We start from the raw sequence: 15,349 nt of genomic DNA, 5'->3' as shown, positions 1-15,349 counted from the left end.
TCGGACCCTTCTTAATATACCGCGACCACGTGGAAACTGGTATCGACGCAGAGCGTAAGAATGAAGAAGGTGGACGATGGCTGTTGAACTCATCAATCTCTTGAATTGGAGTCGTTTGAAGGGGGAGTTATAAAAAAAAGTTGTAGGGTGGGGGCCAATCTATCATGCGGAAGCTACTACCTCAGTCTTCCATTATGAGAAAAATGACGATCGTAAAACGGGAAGAAAAACGATGAAAAAGAACAGGAAGTGAAAACAAAAGGCGGGAGACGAATCTATTAGCTGGAAGTTTGGAGAGAAATTGTGAAAATCTTCCAAATGGTGACCTTGAGAGTATCTCTGAAGGTGAGCCGAGATCTTAAAAATAGATTTCAACATCTCATCTCTCGCTACCATTGTTGCATGGAATTTCTTTCAAAATTCTGTCCAACAAATACGGCAAATTTTTTAATATATATTTATCATTTTATACACTATTTTATTTCGCCAGATTATGAAAAACCTTTTCAATCCTGTTTTCATATTATCCTAATCTTCGCTCAAAGCCTTTTAGCCATCATTTTCTGTGATAAATTTCAAACTTACTTTATATTGTCACATTTTTTCCTTTTCATTAATTTTCTTCAAAGTGAAGTAAATTGTGCAACTCTTTGGAAATGATCTATTATTGGAACTTTATTACGGTGTGATAGTATTGTCGAAACCGTTAAATTAAAAATGTATAGCTTCTTGCATTCACTGAAATTATATTTTAAATATGTTTTTCACCATTTATTAGTACCCATTCAACTCTAGAAATACATTTCATTTCGATGCTGTGTTCACCTTATTTTTCCTCAAGTGGAGCAAACATTTTTATTTTGTTTTAAACCCAACTTTTAAAGTTAAAATGAAGTTGCGGCAGGTTTTCAATTTTAAACAGTGCAATACCTGACACATAAAATACTTTCATCGCAAAATGTGGCCAAATAACTCTTTTAAAGCTATTTAAAGATTACTTGACTTAAACTTTATTTTGCGAGAGAAGTATCCCTACTGGAGCATCACCGCAAAATTGTATACTTGCAGTAAATATCAATTTATTCGAACTAGATCTGATAGGATTGTTTTGAAAGAAAGATAAAATGTTACATATTCCTTTTATGATTGAACTAGAAACACATTATTAATAGCGTTGAAACCTTGGCAAGAAATAATGAAGAATAATCTAAACTATTGAAAACATCCTATCATCATAATCATTGTTAGGGTCCCCGTCGGAGGGCCAATACTTTCGTTGATGTCACTGGTGAGTAATTTTTTTGTTTTCAAGATAATATTCATAGAAAATTTAAATGTTTCTGTGTTTAAAAGATTTCTCAACATATTGAAACCCAAACGTTTGACCTAAATTATGGTAAATCCTCTCCTCGCATGTAATAGTGCTAAGTAGCACGCTCAAGTTCACCAAACAATAATTTTCATTTTTCATTTTCCATTTCTCAGCAGTTTCTCCTAAAGGTTTCATTTCAACTTTACAAGCCAATTTAGGATTAAAGTAAAATTGTGCTACTTACTTAATTTTCCATTCTTGTCCTGAAAGGTATATTTTTTATTGGTTTTCTATTTTCTGGAACTGCGTTGCCAAAAACCATTTCGATTCTCACATTTCAATATTTCCTTGCTGGAAACTGGAAACCTTTTTTATGATTCTCTCAACACTACTTGGATTCCTTCTTATGGTTTCTCATTGTTGTATGTCAATGTTGCCTTTAGAACTTAGAAATCCAGATCCTTTTGCGTCTTCTTAGTCGTCCCATATTTATTGCTGCAATCGCACACAACTTTTGTATTGAGATTTTGAATGAGCAAGAAATGATTTCAAGTACTTACCTATCTAATTTTGAATGGAATAAATTACTATGGAATGAAGGCAGATGGGAAAAAACTGTATAGGGTAAAAACATTTTATTTTCTTCGTTCTTAAAAACAATGATTGGCGATGGTTATTAAACTCATTCGTATGTAAAAATGAAAGTCATGGTAGAAGCAAGACGTAGGTAAAAATATGAAAAAACACTGTATGTATTTAGTTCAATGCCTCCGAAAAAAGAAAATTCTTACATTCTAGAAAGGTAGAATGAAATTAACTAGTAGATAGGCAGTGTGACATTAAGATTCAAATGTGAGCTCAATATATATATGGCTGCTTTTATAAATATTTCAATCTCAAACTATTTGCTCTCAATTTTAAAATACGGTTTATGTGATTTGGTGCAGACATAACTTTAAAAATACATAGCTTCTGGAATTAAATTACATTTAAATATATATATTCTTATCCATTTATCACTACTCATTAAATTGTATAAATGTATTCCATTTCAATTGTGTGTTCACCTAATTTTTTCCTCAAGTGGACGGCATCAAATCAGTTCCGTCATTTAAGCCGATCTGTTTGAAATGAGTGACTGAGACATTTTTGAAGTTTATTTCCTGCACAGAAACGGCAAAATAAAAGATAAATTAAATTTCCTAGCACGGAATGTGGTCGTGAGAGCTTTGTACTTTTACCATGGTGTATATGGGGTTGACTCCTGGTGAGGTCTTTTAAAACCCTTCATCAGAAGTTCTCATTCTGATAGTTTTCGACAGCCTCATATTCATAAAAATAGTATAAAGCCAGAAAAAATGGCCCCTACCTTGAATGCATGGCATTTGCTCATGGCTTATTCCTAGATGAGCTTCTTCCTAATTTGCATTACTTACCACGGGGAAAATTTTCCCTGGACTGAGAATTGAACCTCGAGCCCTGGGATATCAGGCCCTCTGGGATATGCTTATGCCGCTCCACTATTTAGGATACTTGACTCTCATCACTGGTCACACGGCAGATGTTATGCATATCTACTTATGCACTAAATTTAACCCAACTCGCGGTTCTAGCATTGATATGTGGTTCACCACTGGCAGTGGATTTTTGGAAGCTTTAGTGGCATTGATGGGCGGAAGGGCCTGGCACCTTGCACCATGGAGTCAGATAAAGTGCAGTGAAATGTATGAATTCGGCAGGGATGGCGAATGGAAACTGAAAAAAAAACTCAAAAGCAATAAAACTTTAATAGTTTCGCTCACAGGAGTGAAATGTAGGAACGAAACGAAATGGATTTAAACCCAGGGAGCTAAACTCAGGATCGAAACGAAATCGGAGTCAAAACTACTTCGGGTCGAAACTAAACTAAGCCTCTGGGACGAGAAGAAACGCAGATAACATTTCCCACCAGAGGGATCACGTGGTAAACCTTCGATCGTTTTAGTTTCGACCCACACACGAATACGAAGTATGGTTGAATGAAGTAGAGGATCGGCCTGCCGCCATTAGATGCATGGGGGACTCATTTTTACCGCTAGCAGGAGATCGGTGAGCACAAACTTAAATTTTCGGTTTTTAAGGTTGATGTTTTAACTTCTGTACACGTATGACAAACGTAATGGGTCGAAACTATTCCCTCTCATCCCCTCCACTCAACTTCTGGGATCGAGACTTAACTATGAACACCGGAGTTACGATTATTTATTTTCGTTCCTGGGAGTAACGTTTCGTCCCGGGTCGAAATTAAACTCGTTGGTGATTTTAATTTCGTGCGGGAACGAAACGAAACCTAGGCCTCGTATTTTCGTTTCCCTCCGAAAAGAAACGAAGCATTTTCGTTTCGTTTCACTTGCCATCCCTGGAATTCGATTGACGCATGACGTAGTGATCGGCGCAGTGGCGGAACAATCTTCTTTGGAGACCCTCCATTTCAAACCCAAAAATTTGTAATCTTGAATGAGTGATTTCATTTTGGATCTGAGAATTACATACTAATAGTGAATGTAACGAACATTCTTCTCTATATCATATTCTTCTTATTTTTTTCACGTTCGGATTCACTAGCGTTGTGTTCCTTGTCTGCTCCTTGACCTATTAAAGTACCCAATCTCCTATATTTGGTAGTCTTTCTTTATCATTGTTGGTGTGACTATTTTAAGTACGATCGCTGTTCTATAAATTATCTAAATCGTATTTTCATCTTAGAACTAAAGAAGGATTCTATTTTTCAAATTCTTCCCTCTCCCACACCCCCTATCCTATCCCATTGTCTTCTTACCCTTTCCATGCGTGTACCACATTGTCCGGCATCCGGCTCATGAGGATCCCTGTCTCGATTCACAGCGTAGGCAATAAATCGGTAACAAGGTTTCGCACAAAAGATTTTTCTCGATATCCTGTGAACAAGGACCATTGTCCCTGCCTTGACCCGCGTCGATATAATAAAATGCAGTCTTTCTTTTTCGAGCCAGACCGCGGTCATGCATGGTGGTGGAATGCCGTCCTGCCGGACCCTATGGGGATTGAGAGTTTATGTCTTTTATGTCCGTGACAAGCTGTTTTCAAACCGCGTTCGTGGGCTCGTACAAGTTGCCCGTACATATTGGTCTCGGGCACGAACGGCACTCGAGTGTGTACTACAACGTCCTCTTGCTTGCGTCGCTCCCATGCGCATGGAATGACGGCGCGGTGAGAACCATCTGGACGGATGATGAATGAACATTAGAGTGGGATATGCAATGGCAATGTGCGTGAGGAGTTCGTTTCGTGATTCGACCCCACCAAGAAATCTAATGATGATGCATTCGCCAGCGAACATGGGAGGAATGAGCGCTCGGCGAAATGGCACATTGGTATGTAGGCTCCGGTGAACGTGGCTTAATTGATTTTGAGAGATGAGAACGCAGCGCGAGCCAGTTCGTTTGACCTTTTGGACGAAGAGTAGCAAAATTCTACAAGAGAATCCTTGCAGATTTATTGTAGAGGGGAAGTGTATTGTGTGGTGTGATTTGTCTAAGAGCTGCCATCTACATGTTCCATATCTCGATTGTATGTTTGTTTAGCAGTCAATTAATTGGATTGGTTCGGCTGCAATTATCGTCGTCGAATATTATTCTTAAATCTATTTATTTTTAAATTTATACGTTACATAACATCTGCTGGAGTCTGGAGTTTTTTTAATCAGTATGGGAACTTTAAAATTTGTAGTCAATGTATTCCGATCTTAAATTATCCATCAACGTCCACCTCGTACTTTCGTATTTTATCACAGGAATGGACGTGATTATTTTGATAATTTTATAAGTAAAAAGATACAGCTAAATAAAAAGCATTTTTCGGTAAAGTAATAATCAAAAGTATAGAAAATCGCAGCTTTCAATTAATAATAGACACATGTATTAAGACATTATTTGCACTTTGCGTTCTGTGGGTGTATAAATACGCTATGCAAAATCCTTCGATATTTCCTACGGGCGTTATATTACGCTAACCGTCTTTTGACAAATCTTATTTGGCCATATTTTAACAAAAAGGTACTCACCTCTAAATGCAAAAATTTAAAAAACAAAAGCCAAATTCATTCTTTAAATTATACCAATCGCCTATTCCACGCATTAAAGGATGGTTGATAAGAAATAACACAGTATTGAAAATGGCCAGCACTCTGGTACAGATCTACAACAGTAAGGCCCGCATGGCAAGTATTAAATAGCAAACATGGCCATCAGCATATTACTATGTTTGCTGGTAGTTTTTATGGCTCCTTTGAGCAAGGAATGGGTGTAAAAATTCTTATTTATCGCAGTTTTGCCAATTATACATAAGTGGCTAACATATTCTGTAGCTGTTTCACCAAATACGAACGTAAATGGAAAATGCAGTGTACCAATATCCGAAGTGGTACGTAAGGGAAACTGAATTCATTCGAAAACTAGAATCGCATCGCTTTCCTGGCAATGCCACTTGCATGTCTATGGACCGATAATATTCAGGATGAAGCTGTTGTCGAGAAAATATTTCCACCACCCGTCCAGCCACGGCAATACCCTCACAGTCGCCATCGTATTCCCTTCCCGAAGTCCCTCGCGCAATCTCCGTCCGCCAATCAGGATTCCTCGCGTCTCCCAATGTCCTTTTACGATGAGATGAATTCCTCGTGTCAGCGCGCGCGCGCAATTCCTGTTACCCTCGAGTGTATTTATGCACTTTCGCCGACTTTCCCTCGCTCCTCGGGATCCGTTACGCACAGATCTCGCTTCCCGCTGCCTCCGTTTCATGTGCTCCGCCTCGGCAAATACGGCGAGAGGGTTGCCCACTCGGCGTGGCCACAGCAGCGGTGGTCACACACGTGAGGAATAGCCCGTTTGTATCCCTGCCGAGACCGAGGGAAGGGATTGGATCGGGTGTGCCTTTTCGATGCGTTGGCATGTACATACACCTTATTCATTTGGACTCCAAAATGGCCACAAAACTGAAAGAATGAGCGGCGTGAAAATTCTCCAATTTCAGGTAAATAAAACGAATTACCTATGTGAAAATTAGTACCTATTGCCATGAATATTTTGTTTTCAAGTAGTTTCTTTGGCTTATAGATTTGATAAGGATAGATTTAATGATATGCTTTATTGATATTTCCAAATAAAAACGGCGAATTTGTGTTATTGATTTCTTCCTTAGCTGATCTGTGTCCTAAAGTCAGCTTTTATATTTATATGATCACTGTGGATGTTTACAATACTTAAGAATCATGATCAATCACTAGAAGATTCGTTCAGACAACATATATTGAGGGCTTAAATATAATTATGTATAGTAAGTGTGGATCTTGACTAGTTTATTTCGGATGGACGTCACACCTTGTCAATACATACGTTTTCGGATTAATATTTACTTGAAAGTAGACAATTTTTCCATTTCATGGTGGGTAATTCCCATGGTCTATTTATTTTTCTTATTTCTATTTCATGCACTAGGGACGTTCAATCGATATTTTACGGCTCTTTTCGACCATAGAATATAATCTCCTATATCAAATAGAATCCCGTCGACGAAGGAGATAATTGATTAACTGCAGCTATGAAAACTCGATGACCAAATTTGCCAATTTAAATCATTTTTATTATCTTCGGTAACGGAATACTCTTTCGTTTCTTTGGTTGGAAGAGTTCTCGTATTGAGACCATTTCCCTCCAGTGTAATGGAAAATGAAATGTATAATTAGCATTTTAAAAATTATTCATGGCACTTTTTTATCTCATAAAAAACCGCACATCAACCGTGAAATCCATTTTTGAGGAATAATGGCACAGCGTTTGATATCAGGAAAATTTTATCCATACCTAAGTAATTTCTAGTTATTCTGATTCCAGTTACGTCACTTGAAGCTTTTGTGTCACTTTTTTTCGAAAAATAAAGTTAGCTACTTGAATATTCAAGTCAAATCTTAAATTTTCCCAGCGCATCAGGTGCAGAAATTAATTCTTATCCCCAAGTGATCTTTTCTGAATCATGAGGGGATCTTCACACCTCGGAAGATCTCCTAAGGATGAAAAACAAGCCGTTCTTCGAAACGTCTGATGATATGCAGCCAATTTCTCGGTGGAGAACCCAAGAATCCTTTCTGTATTTCGATATTGGTTAAAATGAATATTATGCCACAGACAGGAGATGCAAAAGCAAGAGCTCTTAATATAGCCAGCCCCCGGCACCTGTTCTCCACACCTTAAATCGTTTCCTAAGGCAACCAAAAATGAGTTTCAGAGACATTTTACATGGACCATTTATTGAAATTTAAAAAATTAAATAAATTCGTGGTAAATAAAATAAATGTTTACTTTGCACACAGTTTTATTTGTAACCCGATCTATTTTAACGACTAATCGCCATTTCCAAGTGATCGGGATATAACTGATAATGTTATTATTGTAATATTTATACATTTATTTCCATAGGGGCTGAGGGAAGTCGAGACGGAGGGGCAGTTTATGATTTTTTGTCAGTTGGTTTTGAAAATTATTCTTAGGCTTATCGATCGAGTTACTAAGAAAGCTGTTTCGAAAGTATAAAGGTGTTCCATTTACTATGTTGTCAGGATTTTTCAAAAGTTTCGCTTTCATCCATTGTATTAATTTAACTTCCTGTATTCGAAGACAAACATTTTTATTTAGAACCCCATAGTTACACCAAGTTATGTATGATTACATGTGATCTATTTAAAACCTGCGGCGGTAAACGGCGGTGAAAATTACATTTATTGCCATGAGAAATAATTCCCTTTTACCGAACTACGGACCTTTGGTTTTCCGTGCCACTGCGTTACTCAGGTTCCTCCATGGCAATTCGTACCGAGGTTCAACAGTGCAGGTGTTCGGTCCTTATAGTCCATCTGGGTTGGCAACGCGAGGGAATATGGGCTTCAAATAAGCAACTACCGAAAGGTCAATCCTACACCAGCGCTAAGAAATCCAACCGTGGTTCGATTCCCAGTCCAGAGGGATTTTTTCTCATCGCAATTGATGTGAATCTAATTACCTTGTTGTGGACAAAGCTTAAGTACCATAAAAAACATCTCTCATAGCATAAAGGAAAAGGTAGGAATTCAGGCTGGGGGGGGTTTAGGTGCAACTAATACCGGGGTGTGTGGGGGTATGGAATACCCACCAGGATAATCGGTAGGTGAGGGATTAATAACTTGCGGAATTTTAAGATAAACTGTTCAAAATGGTGAGTATTACGGCTTTCAGAGGGATATTTTACTAATCCTTACACTACTCTCGTAGTAATATCAATCCAATTAAGTAAAATGGATTAAACTTAAAAATTTCTCTGAGCTCTAGGGGGGTGGGAGGGGGTTAACCCCCAAACCCCCCCCATCGCTGCGCCACTGCTGGGCAACAATCTGCACTGTTTGTTCCTCATCTTCGAGTGCGTTCTTACTCTCCCAACCTTTTTCCGCGCTCTCTCAGTACACCTCTCTCTCTCTCTTTCTTTCTCTCCATCCCTTCTTACTTACCGTCCAGTTCTCAACAACGCAGTCGCCTCCACTACCCCCCCACCCTTCACCATCGAGTGGTCACTGGCCTCGCCCCCCTCTACTCCACCCACCCCCCCCCCCACGTCTCACCCAAATCTCCCCCTTCATCCCCTCCTCCCCCATCTGACCATTCCGCTCTCACACTACCCTCCGTCTCACTTGCCCATCGTCCCAGGTCCACGGGAGCGAGAGAAAAATCGCATCGGAACACCTGCTGACATAAAATGCTCGCAAGACTTCGCGCGGAGGTCAGGCGGCGCTTTTGATATCGCAGATGGAGCGCCTCCGCGATAAGGCTCACGAATTCCCGGCCCGGACCCAGTGCGTGCCGCGTGAAAGGGACGCAGGGGGAAAATTCCATTCCGCCGATGGGCTGGGATCGCGAGATGTGTCGCTCAGTATTTATGCCGCGCGCTCCCTCCCCATACGTACTCTTACGTGCATGCGGTGATTATCGTGTTCTTGACGAGTTCATCGAGCAGTGTTGACTTTATAGAAAGCTCGGGAAACGATTGGTTATCTGTGTAGTGAACCAAATGTATGACTCATGTTCAAGCGTGCTAAACAATTTGTACTCCACAATTTACTATTATAATAATCTAGCTATCTAATTTACATTTTTTGGCACGCTTCTTAAAGTCCCATAGTCATTTGCATGTCATGTCAATAATTTTATCTGGATTGCAGCATTATTTTACATTTGAATTACCCTATTTACCAAAATGCTTGTGATGATATTTAGGCGAAGAAGTGTCTGAATGTTTTAAACTGCAAGAATTGAAAGTGGCATAATTTCATTACTTTGTAAAGAATTAATTCTTCTCATTTAAATGCGATGGTGGTTGGCGTAACATGGTGAAACTCCTTCATGATGCACAAAGGTTAAGAAAACACTTAGCTGTTTCACAAAATGATGTTTATTTTGTGAAACAGCTAAGTGTTTTCTTAACCTTTGTGCATCTTCTCATTTATTTCTCGAAGCAGATAAGTGAGTATTTGTATCTAAAATAATCGATGAAAAGATTTTTAGTGGAATGAGATGAGCGCCCAGCTACTAAGAAATTCATAATTTTCCCCAAATGAAAGTCTAATTTAATTTGGATATAAGATTTAAGTTCACTGCATAGTCATCCATCCCAGGATCGGCAGGAGGAATTAAAGGACGCGGAGAAGAAGGAGGCGTCTACGAGAGAGAGAGAGAGACCGGAGGAAAGGGATACGAAGGGCTCAAGACCCCCACACTGGTGCAGTTCATGGCGGTGGTTCAGTGAGTGGTAGTACGGATAATATAAATGGGATTGTGATAGTCATGGTGGCTTTTTGATGTTGTTTTTTGCTCCCAAGTTTCAAATAATAGGGCTTGTTTTTGAATTGTACTGAAATTATTTGTTAAGTTAGTAGTGGATATTTAAAAACGTTACAAGGTAAAGTATAGTGCTGTACAGTAATACGTAATGGAAAGACGTATCTTGATGTGAGTCGGTAATTGGTTTTTCTTTGTTTAAATTCCACTAAATCACGTATTATACTACTCTTTAAGGTCAGGATAAAGACTTATGCAATTGAATGGCTTTAACACTACCTATTCTCGTTATTATAGTACTTTTACTGCATAGTATCATTCCATTTCTTGTACAATTTTGCATTTTATTGCCTCTAAGATAATTGATTAATCGAGAGAACTCTGATGGGAACGAATCGAGAATCGAGGGACCCCAGGGAACTTAGAGTAGATGTGATGAGAAATCAAGAATTTCGGTGTTTGGAATGATGGTGAGGTGGACGCGGAGTTAAATAATTAATAAATATTTTCGCTTGGAGAATAAATTGAGACGCTAAATTAATTCTTATGAGTCTCAGAATAAATAATGAATACAATAGACAATAGAGAGATACGAGAGACTGCGATGGAGAGACAAAAGCAAGCAAATTTGATATGAGGAGAAATTGGATAATGGATAAGAAATATGAAGAGGATAAGTGTTTATTATTTGTAATAATGATTATAATAGTAATCATATAATAATGTAATAATGTCTCTGATTATTACAGGAGCCCAAAATTACGATCATTGCATTATGAAGCCGAAATAAGCCCCACCTCTAACGCCAAAGTTTATAATGGGAGTGCTAAATGGCACGGATCAGATTCTCGACGTATTTTTTTTCAATTAATTTATTATCGTGGACCTTTCACGCCCATAAGATATTTTACAAAATACACTGAAATTCGGAAAAATCAGATAATATAGGTAAAAAAACCGCAATACAAAGACTCAATAATTCCTAAAAAGAAAAAAAAACAAAGAAAAGAAGAAAAATTACATATATACCTATACAAACACTTAAAAATTTGCATCCCGAATGCGGATACCCGTACAAAATGTCCACACATATGAGGTGCATTGGAAAAAATCCCTCTACGTATTCAAGCAAAATGTTCATGGCTAAAAGCAAAACGCAACACTTGTAGAAAACACATCAAAACTATAGGAAAAATACGAAAAAATTGTATATTTTAATTGAAAAATTTATAATAAGAAGGGTATAGGAGTGGATAAAGAAGAAAAGTGGGTTTTTCTTGTTTCAAGTCAGTTCTTGTTAGTTATCATTTTAGGAATGAATTTTGGGAACGTCGTTCACCATTATCCCTTTAATATGGAAGAAAATTTGAAGAAATATATTGATGACCTGGCATTAGAAAAGTAGCGGTCATAATGAGTTAAATACGGCGTGTCATCGTACACAGTAAGTGATCTCTGAGAACGCCAGGAAAATATGGGAATACCAGTTGAAGGAGGATATGACCAAATGTGGATATCGAGGAGGACGTTAAAGATCAAACGAAGAGGCGGAAACATTAAAGGTGCTAAGCACTACATAAGGTTCAAATTGCCTATCATATAAGCAGGTTAAGTGTTCGATACTAAAAAGGCAGGGAGACCCCTTATTCCATTTCATGTCCAGATGCTTAGGGAAGAAAGGTCAATGTGAATATCGGGCATCCCTATAAACCATTAGTCACGAACCAAATTCTTATTACTTAATGTATTCTAATTGTTTATTTATATGTTCTCCAAGAGGGTCAATTGTGCAATTTAGAAGGTTGACCTTTCTCGTGTCTTTGAAAAGGCCAAGGTAATGATGATTGCGTTAGAGGACTCTCATGGAGTGACTTTAAGCAATTGAACAACTTTTTATCACGCAGCTGCACTGTCGGGGAAGCTAATATGAGAATTTATGGGACAATAATGGACGCATCCAGAAAATAGTTCTGTTATTTAGAATGAAAAAAGTACCCAGTTCTATTTTGTGACCCAACGTGGTCCCGATGCTTAAACATTGCCATTGCCATATTTGTCATACCTTGAACGGTTCTAGTAACCCCATTATAGAGCACTGTGATTTTATAAACAGCCTTTCTTCCTTCCGAACCGGAGGAGGTATTTTTTTGTGAATATTACGACCCGTTGCGCAAACCGCGAGTCGTTCGACAATGAGCAGCATTCTACCCTTGTGCGAAAACTTTTTCGCTTTATTCCTCCGCGAAAATGGATGCAAGCATTCTCGGCGCGCCTCATTCCTTCTTTTTCTATTTTCAATCCCGAGCTCCGTCGGAGGTGGCGGCATTCGCTAGACAACTTACGGCCCGCCTCGGGCGCCAAAGGGTTGATACTTGGGGTGCGAGATGGCGCGGGCCAGATTCCCCGCCACGACGAAGTTATCGACGCGAGTCGCGGCGGAAGCGGCGACGTGTGGCCAATCAAGGCGAGGGAATCTCGTCCGTGAACGCACGGCGTATTTATTGGTTAGAAAATGTTGGGAGCCTTAAAAAAAAAAAAAACTCCTGGGAAGGAATGAAAATTGTGGTGGCCTTCCCAGGCTCTCTCCCTTCCCCCTCAGTTTCCCGATTGCATTGGCTCTAATCCCATAAACTATCCTTCTTACCCTCACACCTCACGGCCAACTGTTCCTGTGAATGGGATCGCATCAAATTCGAATGTTAATTTTTCTAAAACTTGTTTTTCACAGTTGGAATGAAGGGAAATTTAAAATGGAATCCCATTTTAATAAAATAAATAACGATAGACCTCCTTGTAATCTATATTTACAAGATCCATCCGGTCATTCTGGACTAATTTGATTGTTGTGACCTTTATTGATGCATCTCAACGAATTTCACTAACTCAAACTAATTTATTCACCCTGATTTCGATGGACAAGACGTCCATGGAAATTTTAGTGATAAAGAATTATGAAAACCAGTAGAAATTCTGAGAAGACTACACCAATACGTATTGATATATTTTGATTATTTTCAAATGCATTGTTCAGATAATACTGCTTACTTTTGAGTTGGAGATTAACTACAGCTATTTACATTTTGAATCAAAGGCTAATACTTTGGCGATTTTCGTTTTATTATTAATTATACTATTGTATTTAAGATTGACGGAAAAATGCGGCCTTAAATGATATGATACACGGATCAGTGATTCATTCAATTTCAAGGAAATCCTAGGCAAGGATAAGTTATTCGTAAAAAGATGACCTCTGTGCGAAGCGGAGTTGAGGAGTGATGAAGGAGAGCGTAACTAAGGGAAAGCTTTCCTCACAATCTGTAAAAGACAGTGAAAAAGGAGAATATAATGCATTGTACGATCATTTTTCACGTGCCAGACCAGCGTACATTTTGGCTATACTTTTCAATTATAGGAAAAATGATAGTCAAAGCCATCATTACATACGTCACCTGGTCATTTGAGGCGCCCTTAATGCTCAATGGCGTCGCCACAATGTGCGTTTGGTCCTGCTCGCTGATTGACTTCTTCTGTATGTCACAAAGGTGTTCAGTGATGTAAAATGCGACAGCAGGTTCTAATTGAAACTGGAACGGTGATTCCTGTCATTGCTATCATCCCTGAAAATGATGAAATTCCAAATTCATCATTTGAGCTGTCGTTGCCGTCATCCCTGAACCCGATGACCAGGAAAAATGATCGTATGATTCAGGTTGAATGAGATGTAATGGGCCTAATAGGTGAGTGGCCGGCAACCTTCTGAGATGGAAGAGCCAAAAGTTACGCAACCAGCTGCGCAGATTAATTTCGACAGGGCTTTAATTTGACTACCGGAAATGTATTCACTATAGGAACGCTTTATCTTCTCTCCTTCTTACATTCATGCTTGTTGTCCTGCCTGCAAATTTGATTAAGTTTTGAAAATAAAACAATATAATTATTATTTGTTTCGAATGGAACTGGAAGTGCGCAATTTGATATCGAAAGAGCTGCAAGTGATCGCGAGCAATAGGTTGCCCTGGTCTAGGTGTATAGATGTTCCGTCCATGAATTGGATATTATTGTATCTGTGCACGCCAAGTGTAGGGACTGCCGTGAGTGTGGCGTTTGCCTGTGAAGGAAGCGAAGCGTCGACTCCTCATCTTCAGCTACTTGCAAAGCACCGTCAACGCCACTCCGAATTTTCCTAATATGTTGGTTCCCACATTTCTTGTTTTTTACCTGAAGTTGTGTGGGATCAAATTTACAATGAAATAGCGAACTGTTCGCCCACGAGGATCGGGTTGGTGTGGTGGCTAGAGTGTTGACTTCCCACTCCGTGGGCTGGTGTTCAAATCCCGGCGGTGGAGAAGAATTTTCAGAGGCTGCCCGAATCCTGCTTGAATGTTGTGTGGAGGACATTTCAGGCGAAATACTGCGTCCGTCGGACGTCACGTCATGGCGTGGTTCCCATGTCACCTTTCGTTAAGAGTAGCCTAATGCCTACGCCGGGTTTCTCTCCACACTTCCTTCCACACCCTTCTCTCATGGCGCAAATGATATAAGATGTTCGTGCGTGGGTTTCCGCGGCGTTGTTCACAATGACTGCTAATATCCGGGTTCTCCAGCCGCGTCGGAAGCAGGATGGCTTCCGAAACTGTAGTCAACCATAAACGACAGACGCGGCTGGAGAACCCGGAAATTAGCAGTCATCGATATAAGATGTTGGTCGGCTGCACCAATTATCATACCCATTCGCCCATTTAGCGTTTGTGCAAACAACCCCATCCCGTGTTTAAATATAAGTTAACCAAGGCTCGAAATAGCTACAGATAGTTTCGATAGAAACCGGATGGATTATAGAATAATTAAGGATATAATAGAGTTGACTAGGCATAGGCTGAAAAAATGACTGAAGATACGGTCAAGGCTCTGTCTTTGGAAAGAGGATGATGTCATTGGATATTACCTTACCTTCTGTTTCTGAAATCCTATCGCCTCGCTGCAAGCTCACGTAGCTATGCTCCAAGGCGGGGAAGCTTTATCTTCGCAAACACGTCAGTGGAGTGGAATTTACTTTGATCCGCATTCCTTTACCTAACTCCGTCTAATTTGAGTGAATCCCTGCTGCTTTTTGCATAGCTTTGAATCATCGCTGAAATGGTCGTGACTGAGATTGCATTTA

This window comes from Ischnura elegans, chromosome 1 (assembly GCF_921293095.1).
Source record: "Ischnura elegans chromosome 1, ioIscEleg1.1, whole genome shotgun sequence".
NCBI classification, from domain to species: Eukaryota; Metazoa; Arthropoda; class Insecta; order Odonata; family Coenagrionidae; genus Ischnura; species Ischnura elegans.
Note: the sequence above shows the minus strand (reverse complement) of the source record.